Raw genomic sequence first — 13,310 nt, forward strand, 5'->3', positions numbered from 1 at the left:
CTCCTCCACTTATCCCTACCCTTCCCTGAACTGCAATTATCACCTTACTTCCTTCTCAGTGTTTTCACTTGACTTTATCCTTCCTTGCTATGACTGACCCCCCCCACACACACACACACACACAATCACACACAATTTTTTTCATATCTGTGGATTTTCCGTAAGTTGATCACCCATAAGTACGGGTCTGACTGTAAAATGTTGACAGTAAATCGAAAATGTTAACAGGCCACCCCAGGCCTCATACGTTGGGTGCCTGCGTGCATGCGTGTCAGTGCCTGAGTGTTTGGGTGTGTCGTGTCTGTGTTTTTCGGTGAGTGTGTGTGTATTTACCTATTTGTAGTATACAGGAATTACGCAATGCTTGTGTTGTCCTGTCTCCATATCCATATTTATCAAATCTACCTTTACACACATGAATATTTTTCTCATGCACCACCTTTTCGTCTAAGTCGTTCCAGATACTTATGTACAGTATTTACCTAATATAAGTAATTGTGATATATTCGGAATGTGCTATGCTCGTGGGTTTCCGTCGCTGTTTTTCAGTAAGTCAAATTTAGCTTTAAACTCGTTTAAGTTTTTAGACTGGACGATCTCATTGTCCAGGCTATTCCATAAGTCTATACTTCTGTAAGGAAAGCTATATTTCTTGATATCCTTCAAGCAGCTTGACTTTTTCAATTTCATTCCGTGTCCTCTTGTTGCTCTCTTATCCCATAAAAACAGATCTTCTTTGTCAATTTTATCTACTCCCACCGAGGTTCTGAACACTGCAATCATGTCTCCCCTCTTTCTCCTTTCCTCTAAGGAAGGCAAATCCAGCTTTTCCAGGCTCTCTCTGTATGACAGGTCTGCCAAACTGGGGACCATCTTCGTTGCTGTTCTTTGTATTCTCTCAATCTTATTTATATCTTTCTTTTTGTATGGGGACCACACTACTGTTGCATATTCTAACCTGGGGCGGATCATGGCCACTAACAATTTCTTCATCATCTCCTCATCCATATAATGAAATGCTACTCTTATGTTAGTCAAGAGTTTGTAAGTCTCTCCAACTATCTTGTTAATGTGCTTTTCTGGTAACAAACTATCTGGGACCAGCACCCCTAAATCTTTCTCTTCTCTCATTTTTGTGATTAATTCATTACCCAACAAATAATTCAGTGATGACCTTCTGGTACTTTTACCCATTTCCAATATTTTACATTTCTTTACATTAAATTTCATTTCCCACGTCCGGTTCCAATCACGCATCCTATCCAGATCCTCCTGCAGCATTTTACAATCCTCCTCAACCTCTACCTTCCTCAAGATCTTTACATCATCAGCAAACAGACTTGCATAACTGTTCACTCCATCTACCATATCATTTAAGTAAATCAGGAACATTACTGGCACCAACACCGGGCCTTGAGGGACTCCACTTGTTACTTCCCTCCATCCAGACATCCTATCCTTTATTACTGTCATCATTTGTCTGTCTCTCAAAAAGTCTCTCATCCATTCCAGAAGTTTCCCCTTCAGTCCTCCTATATATTCTAGTTTCTACATTAGTCTCTTATGAGGTACCTTGTCAAAAGCCTTCTCTAAGTCTAAGTACACACAATCCACCCAACCATCTCTCTCTTGTATCACGTCAATCGCTCCTGAGTAAAAGCTCAACAAGTTAGAAACACATAATCTTCCACTTCTGAATCCAAACTGACATTCAACCAAAATATTCATCTCTTCCAGATATTTTATCCATCTGTCTTTCGGGATTCTCTCGCACAATTTTGCGACTATGCTGGTTAGAGACACTGGTCTATAATTCAGGGGTTCTTCCCTGTTTCCTCCCTTATAAATTGGTACCACATTTGCCCTCTTCCATTCTTGTGGCACTTTCCCCTCTTCCAGAGAACACTCGATTAAACTGTGAATTTTATCTGCCAGTTGTTCTCTGCATTCCTTCAGTACCCAAATAGAAATTCCATCAGGTCCTGAGGCTTTCCTTACATCTTGAGTTTCCAGTAATTTATACACTTCCCGTACCTCCACTTTTACATCTTTTATCACCGGTACATTTCTAATCACTCCCTCCGCTTTCACACTCTTCTTCATTAGTGAAAACTGATTGGAAACATTTGTTCATTATTTCAGCTTGCATTGCTGCATCTTTATAGACCTCTCCTTTTACTTTCAGTTTGGTGATTCCTTCCTTTTCTTTCAGTTTGCCATTAACAAATCTATAAAACAGTTTGGGTTCATCCTTGCATTTGTCTATTATACCTTTTTCAAAATTCCTTTCTTCTTCTCTACGTATTCTTGTGTATTCATTTCTAATTCTTTTATATTCTTCCTTTGTTCTGTTGTTACCTCTCTTTCTCCAATTGTTCCACACCTTATCTCTCTCTTTTTTTGCTATCATACACCTTCTATTAAACCACCCCTTTTTCCTGTTTTCTTTCCCTCTTACTCTTGGTACAAAATTTTTCCACTCCCAAATTTTAGAGGTCTAGAAAGATATCCCACTTCCTCTGTATCTCTCTTGTTTCTCTGAATTTTCTCCAATCTGCATTTTCAAAAAAGTTTCTCAATCCTGTAAAATTTGTTTTCCCAAAGTTGTATCTTCCCTGTCTATGAAGCTCATCTCTTGGCTCGAAGTTCCCTACTATCATCTGGAACTCTATGACCGCATGATCACTTTTTCCTATAAGACAGAGATATTTCAATGATTCTATTACATCGTGATCTTTGGTAAACAGTAAATCTAACCTTGCTGGTGTGTCCTCACCTCGAAACCGTGTCTCTTCTTTGACCCATTGCGTCATCATATTATTCATTATTATATTTAATAACATATTGCCCCATGAATCCTCGCTGCCTCCTGAGTACCATTCCTCCCAGTTCACCTCTTTACAGTTAAAGTCACCCACCAAAATTATATTATAGCTTTTCTCAATTATTTTTTGTAAATAGCTAGCCATATCAGACAACATCTCCTGGTATTCGTCATCACTCCACGCTCTCGTCTTAAGGGGAACATACACTACCGCCATATCTCTCTTAACATTCTCTCCAGGTTCTAATTTCATATATATCACTTCAGCCCGGCCTTCTCCCATTTCCACGGTATCTACATTTATGTTGTTCTTCACTGCTATCATCACTCCTCCTCCCGTTTTTTTCTTTTCTGTCTTTTCTCCACAGTTTGTATTTACCATCTCCCACATGAACATCAATATCTCCTCGTAATTTGGTCTCTACAAAGCACATGATATCAGGTTCATGTTCTCTCAAGAAATAGTTAATTTCAAGCCTTGCCGATATTAAACCATCAACATTAGTATATATCGCCTTCAAATTATTTTTGATGTTTTATATATCCTCTTCTCTCCTTCTCTCTGTCAGTACCACTTCCTCAACTTCTGATCTTTCACAGCCATCCCCCTTAGTGTGTGTGTGTGTGTGTGTGTGTGTTCTTACCTAATTGTATCTTTACAGGAATGAGTCAAGCTCGTACTGTCCCGTGTCTTAAACCATATTTATCGTACATATCCTTAAATTTGTGAATTGTTTTGGCACACACTGTTTCATTCGGTAGTGCATTCCATTGATCAATTGCTCTGTTTGGGAAACTGAATTTCCTTATGTCTTTATCACCTCTCTTCTTATGCAGTTTTTTGCAGTGTCCTCTTGCTGATGCTTCTCCAAATGTTAAGTAATCATTTGTGTCTATTTTCTCCTTCCCTGATATGCACTTATATAGCATTATCATGTCACCTCTTTTCCTTCTCTCCTGTAGTGTTGGTAGATTCAGTTAATTTAGTCTTTCTTCATAGCTTAGGTCCCTTAAGCTTGGTATCCATCTTGTAGCGGCCGTTTGAACTTTTTCAATCTTGTCTATGTGCTTTTTGAGATGAGGACTCCAGACTACTGATGCATATTCCAGGGTTGGTCCAATGAATGATGTTATTATCCTTCTTAGCATGTCTTCGTTTATGTATGTGAATGCTATTCTCATATTTGCAAGCAGTGTACGGCCATGCCACGTTGAGTACACCGCTTCCCGTTCGATCAGCGAAGTTAAGCAACGTTGGGTCTGGTTAGTACTTGGATGGGTGACCGCCTGGGAACACCAGATGCTGTTGGCATAACCCCTACGTGTCAAGTGGGGTTGGTGGAGGATTAGTGCCCCTCCCTGTAAAAACAATTAACTCTAAGCCCTTGGCCACCCCGTTTGGGATACATGGCGTCTGGCAATGAATGAATGAATGTATACATGTTCCGTACCTTCTCGCTGATGTGGTCAGCCGGAGATAGTCTGTTATTGATAATCACACCTAGGTCTTTCTCTCTTTCTGATGTGTATAGGGTTTTATTTCCTAACTTATAATCCCAATCAGGTCTTTTTCCACTTTTACCAAACTTGATTACATGACACTTGTCCACATTGAATTCCATTTGCCAGGTACTACTCCATTCATGAAGTTTATTTAATTCTTCTTGTAGCTCTTTAAAAGAGTCTGTGTTAGTAATTCTCCTTTGTATTTTTGCATCATCTGCAAACATATTCAGATAGCTCTCATTTCCAGTGTTACTGTTTATATCAATTATATACACTAAAAACATGATTGGTGCCAGCACTGAACCCTGTGGTACTTCACTAGTCACTTCTTTCCATGATGAGTAGTTTCCTCTTAGTACTGTTCTCATTTCTCTTTTTATGAGAAAGTCTTGCATCCAACAAAACAGTTTGCCTCGAATTCCTCCTTGATGGTACAGTTTCCATAAAAGTCTTTGGTGTGGTACTGTGTCAAAAGCTTTCTTGAAATCTAAATAGATACTGTCCGCCCATCCTTCCCTTTCCTGTACTATGTTTGTTACACTGTCATAGTAGCTCAACAGATTAGTAACACATGAATTTCCTTTTCTGAAACCAAACTGTCTTTCTGTTATCATACTGTGTTCTTCTAGATGATTTACCCAAGCTTTTCTTATAAGCTTTTCTAATACCTTGCTCACAACACTGGTCAGTGACACTGGTCGGTAGTTGAGTGGATTTTGTCTATTTCCTTTCTTGAATAAGGGGACAATATTTGCTTTTTTCCAAATATCAGGTAGTTTACCTTGACTCGAGGATTTCTTGAAAATTAAAAATTATTATGGTTTACATTCTCGTAATACCCAACATGAAATTTCATCAGGACCACTTGCTTTTCCTCTGTCTAATCTACTTAACTCCTCCTGTATTCCTTTTTCTGCTATTTATATATCTGGTAGTATGTGTTGACATGCATGTTCCACATGGTCCCTCTCAAAATTTTGTTCTTCTGTAAAAACTAATTGGAAATTCTTATTCAGTGCTTCACAAATATCTTTCTCGTGTATAAGTGATTCCCTCGTCCGTAATGGATTGTATTATATCTTTTACTTTGGTTTTGTTTCTGATATAGCTGTGAAACAGCTTTGGTTGATCACTACTTTTATTTATTATATCCTCCTCAAACTGTTTTTTAGGCTTCCCTCCTTATTCTTGTATAATCGTTTCTTGTCTGTTTGAAATTATTATACGCCCTTTCACTATTGTGTCTTCTGTATCTATTCCACGACAAATCTCTTCTTTCTTTTGATTTTTTACATTCTGTATTGAACCATTTCTGTATTTTCTTATCTGCTTCTTTGTGCTGTGGAATGTACTTCTGGACTCCTATTTCATAAAATTCACAGAATTTTTTATATACAGCATTTAAATCTTGTCCTCTAAGCTCATTTTCCCAATCAACTTCTAAGAAATACTTCTTCAGGTCTTGATAATTTCCCTTTTTGTAGTTTAGGCTCTTTTTGTAACTGTCCTTGCTGTTTACTATGTCATATGCTATCCTGAAGTTATAATTTAGTACTGCATGATCGCTTTTGCCGAGTGGAGGGTGATATATTAAACTGTCAATATCATTTTCTTGCCTAGTAAATATTAGATTTAGCACTGAAGGTACATCAAGTCCTCTTTTTCTGGTGTGTGTGTGTGTGTGTGTGTGTGTGTGTGTGTGTGTGTGTGTGTGTGTGTGTGTGTGTGTGTGTGTGTGTGTATGCATATGCGTGTGCATGTGCGTACACGTGCACATGTGTGTGTGTATTTACCTAATTGTGAAATATAGGAAATGAGCTACGCTCGTGGGGTCCCGTCTCTGTTTCTCAGTTAGTCAAATTTAGCTTTAAACTCGTTTAAGTTTTTAGATTGGACGATCTCTTAGTCCAAGCAATTCTACAGGTCTATACATCTATAAGGAAAACTATATTTCTTGATATCCTTCAAGCAGCTTGGCTTCCTCAATTTCATTCTGTGTCCTCTTGTTACTCTCTTATCCCATAAAAACAGATCTTTTTTGCCAATTTTATCTACACCCATCATGGTCCTGAACACTGCAATCATGTCGCCTTTCTTTCTCCTTTCCTCTAAGAAAGGCAAATCCAGCTCTTCCAGCCTCTCTCTTAAGACAGATCTGCCAGACTGGGGATCATTTTGGTTGCTGTTCTTTGTATTCTCTCAATCTTGTTTATATCTTTCTTTTCATGTGGGGACCACACTACTGCTGCATATTCTAACCTGGGGTGTATCATGGCCACTATCAATTTTTTCATCATCTCCTCATCCATATAATTAAAAGGTACTCTTACATTAGTCAGGAGTTTATACGTATCTCTAACTGTGTTGTTAATGTATTCTTCAGGTGACAAACTGTCCTGGACCAGCACTCCCAAATCTTTCTCTTCTCTCGCTTTTGTGATTGGTTCATTACCCATCAAATAATTCAATAATGGCCTCTTGGTACTTTTACCCATTTCCAATATCTTACATTTCTTTGCACTGAATTTCATTTCCCACATCCGGCTCCAATTGTGTATCCTACCCAGATCCTCCTGCAGCATTTTACATTCCTCCTCAACCTCTACCTTCCTTTCCATCATCAGCAAACAGACTTGCATAACTGTTCAATCCATCTACCATATCATTTAGTAAATCAGCAACATTACTGGCGCCAACACTGTGCCCTGTGGGATTCCATTTGTTACTTCCCTCCATCCAGACATCTACCCTTTATTACTGTCCTCATTTGTATGTCTCTCAAAAAGTCTCTCATCCATTCCAGGAGGTTTCCCTTCAGTCCTCCTATATGCTCTAGTTTCCACATTAGTCTCTTATGAGGTACTTTGTCGAAGGCCTTCACCAAATCTAAATACACACAATCCACCCAACCATCTCTCTCCTGTAGCACATCAATTGCTCTTGAGTAAAAACTCAACAAGTTGGAAACACATGACCACTGACTTCTGAATCCAAACTGACTATCAGCCAAAATATTCATCTCTTCCAGATATTTTATCTATCTATCTTTCAGAATTCTCTCACACAATTTTGCGACCATGCTGGTTAGGGACACTGGTCTATAATTCAGGGGTTCTTCCCTGTTTCCTCCCTTATAAATTGGTACCACATTGGCCCTCTTCCATTCTTGAGGCACTTTCCCCTCTTCCAGAGAACACACAATTAAACTGCGAATCTTATCCGCCAGCTTTTCTCTGTATTCCTTCAGTACCCAATTAGAGATTCCATCTGGTCCTAGGGCCTTCCTTACATCTTGAGTTTCCAGTAATTTATACACTTCCTGTATTTCCACTTTTATATCTTTTATCACTTCATTTCTAGTCACTCCCCTTACAAACTCCTTTTCATTTGTGAAAACTGATTGGAAACATTTGTTCATTATTTCTGCTTGCATTGCCGCATCCTTCTAGTTTCAGTTTGGTGATTCCTTCCTTTTGTTTCAGTTTGCCACTGAAAAATCTATAAAACATTTTGGGTTCATCCTTACATTTGTCTATTATACCTTTTTTAAAATTCCTTTCTTCCTCTCTGAGTATTCTTGTGTATTCATTTCTAGTTCTTTTATATTCTTCCTTTGTTCTGTTGTTACCTCTCTTTCCCATATTGTTTCATGCCATGTCTCTCTCTTTTTTTTGCTATCATACACATACTATTAAACCACTCCTTTTCCTGTTTTCTTTCCCCCTTACTCTTGGCACAAATTTTTCCACTCCTGAATCATAAAGGCCTAGAAAAGTATCGCACTTCCTCTGTATCTCTCTTGTTTTTCTGAATTTTCTCCAATCTGGATTTTCGAAAAATTCTCTCAATCCTGTGAAATTTGCATCCCCAAAGTTGTATCTTTCCTTGCCTATAAAGTTCGTCTCTTAGCTCCACATTCCCTGTTATCATCTGGAACTCAATGACCACATGATCACTTTTTCCAAGAGGACACAGTTATTTCAAAGATTCTATTACATCGGATTCTCTGGTAAACAGTAAATCTAGTCTTTCTGGTGTGTCCTCACCTCAGAACCACATCTCTTCTTTGGCCCATTGCGTCATCACATTGTTCATTGTTATGTTTAATAATACTGTATAGTGCCCCACGAATCTTCGCTGCCTCCTGAGTCCCATTCCTCTCAGTTCACCTCTATATAATTGAAGTCACCCATTAAAATTATATTGTTGCTTTTCTCAATCATATTCTGTAAATAACTAGCAATATCTGACAACATCTCCTGGTATTCGTCATCACTCCAGGCTCTCGTCTTAAGGGGAACATACACTACCGCCATATCTCTCTTACTGTTCTCTCCAGTTTCTAATTTCATATTTATCACTTCGGCCCTGCCTTCTCCCTTTTCCATGGTATCTACATTTATGTTGTTCTTCACTGCTATCATCACTCCTCCTCCTCCTGTTTTTTCTTTTCTGTCCCTTCTCCACAGTTTGTATTTACCATCACCCATATGAACATCAATATCTTCTCTTAACTTGTTCTCTACAAAGCACATAACATCAGGTTCATGTACCCTCAAAAAATCGATGATTTCTAACCTTGCCAATATTAAACCATCAACATTAGTATATGCAACCTTCAAATTATTTTCGATGTTTTTTATACCCTCTTTTCTCCTTCTCTCTGTCGGTACCACTTCCTTAATTTCTGATCCATGACTCTCCAATAAAACACTGTCTTCTCTTCCACTGTTCTCTGTTCGTTTTTTACCTTTGCTTCCATTACTAACTCCTTTATTTTAGTTCTTTCTTCCTCATTTGCATCTCTCCTTATCCAAACATTTTTTAACCCTTCCTTGTCTGATAATTTCCATGTTCTACTGATAATTTCATTTTACTGTTGCTTGGGACTTAAACTTTACCTTCAATGGCCTTGCCCTTCCTTCCATGTACTTTCCTAACTTAAACACCTCTTCAATCTCTTCTTGAGCTTCGTAGTTTTCCTCCATGACTACTGATATTATATCTTTAACCTTACTCATTTCTTCTCTTTCTCTTTCTGATCTTATTGTCATAAGTTTTTCTTTAACTCCTGAAATTATTACACATTTTTTCTTATCTGCTACATCCATAACTAAAGATTCTCTACTTCTCAGCACTTCCCTTTCCACCGTTTCCTTGCTTTGTTGTTTTATAATCACTTTCAAATTTACATTTCCTTCTTCCTGAATTTTCTTCTACCCCTGATGTTGCTCCTTGATTTCATTAACCCTCTCGTGCACGGTAAGTTTCAGTAAGTTTTCTGGCGCACGATATTTTTCTACCGAGCCACCTGGTCTGGGAGTGCGCGCGCCGCTAATTTCGGCGAATGAAACACTCTTGTCTTATTTTCGCCACCCAAAAATCCATTTATTCCCATCCAATCTTTCTCAAGGTAGGCAGCGATGTTTGTTTTATCTGATAAAAAGGACCAAAACACGGGAAAACACACACAAAAAAAGTTATTAGCCCTGGAAGCATGGTAAAGTGGACCGTTTTTCACTTCCCAACATCGCCATTTGAATGTTTTCCATCATACAGGAAAATGATCTAATAAGTTTTTATAGAGAATTTCATCAGCTTTCTAACGAAACAAATCCAGTTGTGATACAATGTTTACTTTTCGAGAAAATGGCCAAAAACTGAAAGCCATTTTCAGAAAAAATTCACGGACCTCTCAAGGCTAAATTTTCCCAAACACCTTATGTTTTTATTACATAGTAATATGCCCAAATTCATCAGCTTTCCCCATCTCCAAGCAGACCCCCATACACCTCACAGTTCTCGAGTAAATCAAAAGAAAGTACTAGGCACTCCGTCCGTGATTGACTTTCGTGATGCGCACACGGTGTACGCAATGTTCCCGCCTACGTAACAACGAATTCTTATCAGAAATATTACATAGTTATGTATTGTACATACGTAGAATTGACTGCTCTTTATCATGGCTGAAACATGAAATCGACACATCCAATAGTTTTTGAGTAATTGGCCGACAAAGTGAGAGTATTACTATGAGCGTTTTTCAATGGTAACAGCAGCGAAGAGACACTCATTTCCACCGCCTTTTCTCGCACAAAACATAACATAATGCTTACATTTTAGTATTGATCATACATAGAATTTAGTGGTATAGATCATGGTTGTTACAAAAAATCGATGTCTAATAGTTTTCGAGTAACTGACCGACAAAGTGAGGTTATTACTTCGAGCGCGTCACTGATAACAACCGCGAGGAAAAAAAACATTTCCCTCGCCTTTTACTCCCCAAAACGCTACCAAAGGCTTACATTCTGGTATTCATCATACGTAGAATTTAGTGGTATTGATGATGGTTGTAACAGGAAATCGATGTCTAACAGTTTTCGAGTAATTGGCCGACAAAGTGAGGTTACTCTTCCGATTGCTGCCAACTTTTACACACACTGTTTTTTCCTTGCACACTTGCCTGAAGACTATGCTACCAATTTTTTTTCCCCCTATTTGTACAGACTGTTACATCGTCCATGGATGTTTTCCTATTGTTATAACCTACTACACATAAACATAACTCTTCTATAGTTACTACTGTGAAGATTTACTTTCTTTCATATGTGTAATCTGTAGGAGAAAATGGTTATCTGTCTGAAAGTTGGAGAGGAAATGGTAATAGATTATTAAATATATCAACAAAATTTGCAGAACTCACTTCCTCCAGGGGTGTTGATCCAGTCAGACCAGGGATTTGAAGATAAGGAGTTATGTAGTGTGTGTGTGTGTGTGTGTGTGTGTTCTTACCTAACTGTCCTTACCTAATTGTATCTTTACAGGAATGAATCAAGCTCGTACTATCCCGTGTCTTAAACCATATTTATCGCACATATCCTTAAATTTGTGAATTGTTTTGGCACACACTATTTCATTCGGTAGTGCATTCCATTGATCAATTGCTCTGTTTGGGAAACTGAATTTCCTTACGTCTTTATCACCTCTCTTCTTATGCAGTTTTTTGCAGTGTCCTCTTGCTGATGCTTCACCATATGTTAAGTAATTATTTATGTCTATTTTCTCCATCCCTGATATGCACTTATACAGCATTATCATGTCACCTCTTTTCCTTCTCTCCTGTAGTGTTGGTAGATTCAGTTAATTTAGTCTTTCTTCATAGCTTAGGTCCCTTAAGCTTGGTATCCATCTTGTAGCGGCCGTTTGAACTTTTTCAATCTTGTCTATGTGCTTTTTGAGATGAGGACTCCAGACTACTGATGCATATTCCAGGGTTGGTCTAATGAATGATGTTATTATCCTTCTTAGCATGTCTTCGTTTATGTATGTGAATGCTATTCTCATATTTGCAAGCAGTGTATACATGTTCCGTACCTTCTCGCTGATGTGGTCAGCCGGAGATAGTCTATTATTGATAATCACACCTAGGTCTTTCTCTCTTTCTGATGTGTATAGGGTTTTATTTCCTAACTTATAATCCCAATCAGGTCTTTTTCCACTTTTACCAAACTTGATTACATGACACTTGTCCACATTGAATTCCATTTGCCAGGTACTACTCCATTCATGAAGTTTATTTAATTCTTCTTGTAGCTCTTTAAAAGAGTCTGTGTTAGTAATTCTCCTTTGTATTTTTGCATCATCTGCAAACATATTCAGATAGCTCTCATTTCCAGTGTTACTGTTTATATCAATTATATACACTAAAAACATGATTGGTGCCAGCACTGAACCCTGTGATACTCCACTAGTCACTTCTTTCCATGATGAGTAGTTTCCTCTTAGTACTGTTTTCATTTCTCTTTTTATGAGAAAGCCTTGCATCCAACAAAACAGTTTGCCTCGAATTCCTCCTTGATGGTACAGTTTCCATAAAAGTCTTTGGTGTGGTACTGTGTCAAAAGCTTTCTTGAAATCTAAATAGATACTGTCCACCCATCCTTCTCTTTCCTGTATTGTGTTTGTTACTCTGTCATAGTAGCTCAACAGATTAGTAACACATGATTTTCCTTTTCTGAAACCAAACTGTTTTTCTGTTATCATACTGTGTTCTTCTAGATGATTTACCCAAGCTTTTCTTATAAGCTTTTCTAATACCTTGCTTGTGTGTGTGTGTGAGTGTGTATGTTAGTGTATGTGTGTGTGTGTGTATGTGTGTGTGTGTTAGTGTGTGTGTGTATGTGTGTGTGTGTTAGTGTGTGTGTGTGTAAGTGTGTGTGTGTGTGTGTGTGTGTGTGTGTGTGAGTGTGTGTGTTAGTGTGTGTGTGAGTCAGCTTCTCCCTGAGAGTATGAGGCAACGCTATTTTTGGCACACACCACACTCGTTCAGGGAAACTCGCAGCATGTTTGACGTATATTTCATACAATTCCATACGCATTTACACTATCAGAATTACAGTAATTCCAGCCCTAAAACACCGGTAATTCTCCCCTCCCGACTTCAGGTTTGCCCCTTCACAACACTCTGTTTCATGCTGTACGTAACGCTTGCTGGCTCCATAATTTCACCAAGCCATCCACAGTATCTTTCACACAATATATATTTAGGCCTTGGCTTAATTTATTTACGTATTTCCACTCACGCCATATGGCCTACGGGGAGGCTGAGTGGCGAAACCCCGCTACACTGACCATGCGTCTGGCTCCAAGGCCCAACGATTGCTAACGGCCAGAATTGCTTTTCAATACATATGTGTATGTTCCATCGACAATATCACGTCAGTATATGTTCACATACAATGTATTATCTCACTGAGTCAATAGGGCCTTTGCCTCGGGCGAGAGAGGGAGAATTACGGACGATTTAAAGGGAACCACGAGCTGTCAAACCCCACCGCCTGACTGCTTGACAATGACTGAGGTTGGAGGGAGCGGGCTGAAGTAGATAAAGCAATGGAGCGTTGCCAATGACTTGCCTCAAGGGAGGACTGGCAGCGCTATCACACACCAAAAAATCACGCGAATCGGCCGAAAAATT

The 13,310-nt window shown here is 38.6% G+C and overlaps 1 protein-coding gene and 1 non-coding gene across 2 annotated transcripts in view; one reads left to right on the top strand and one right to left on the bottom strand.

Annotated features, from left to right (window-relative positions):
- The window catches only part of LOC145399092 (uncharacterized), a 222,660-nt gene that overhangs the window by 109,528 nt on the left and 99,822 nt on the right, over window positions 1-13,310 (bottom strand). The gene's annotated exons all lie outside the window — the stretch shown is intronic.
- LOC145399159 (5S ribosomal RNA) lies at window positions 4,018-4,136 on the top strand. The gene has a single exon (XR_013897234.1). It is a non-coding gene; the product is annotated as a 5S ribosomal RNA (ribosomal RNA).

The sequence above is a fragment of the Coenobita brevimanus genome, chromosome 47 (genome assembly GCF_032717465.1).
Source record: "Coenobita brevimanus isolate Jiangsu-jjx chromosome 47, ASM3271746v2, whole genome shotgun sequence".
In the NCBI taxonomy this organism is placed as follows: domain Eukaryota; kingdom Metazoa; phylum Arthropoda; class Malacostraca; order Decapoda; family Coenobitidae; genus Coenobita; species Coenobita brevimanus.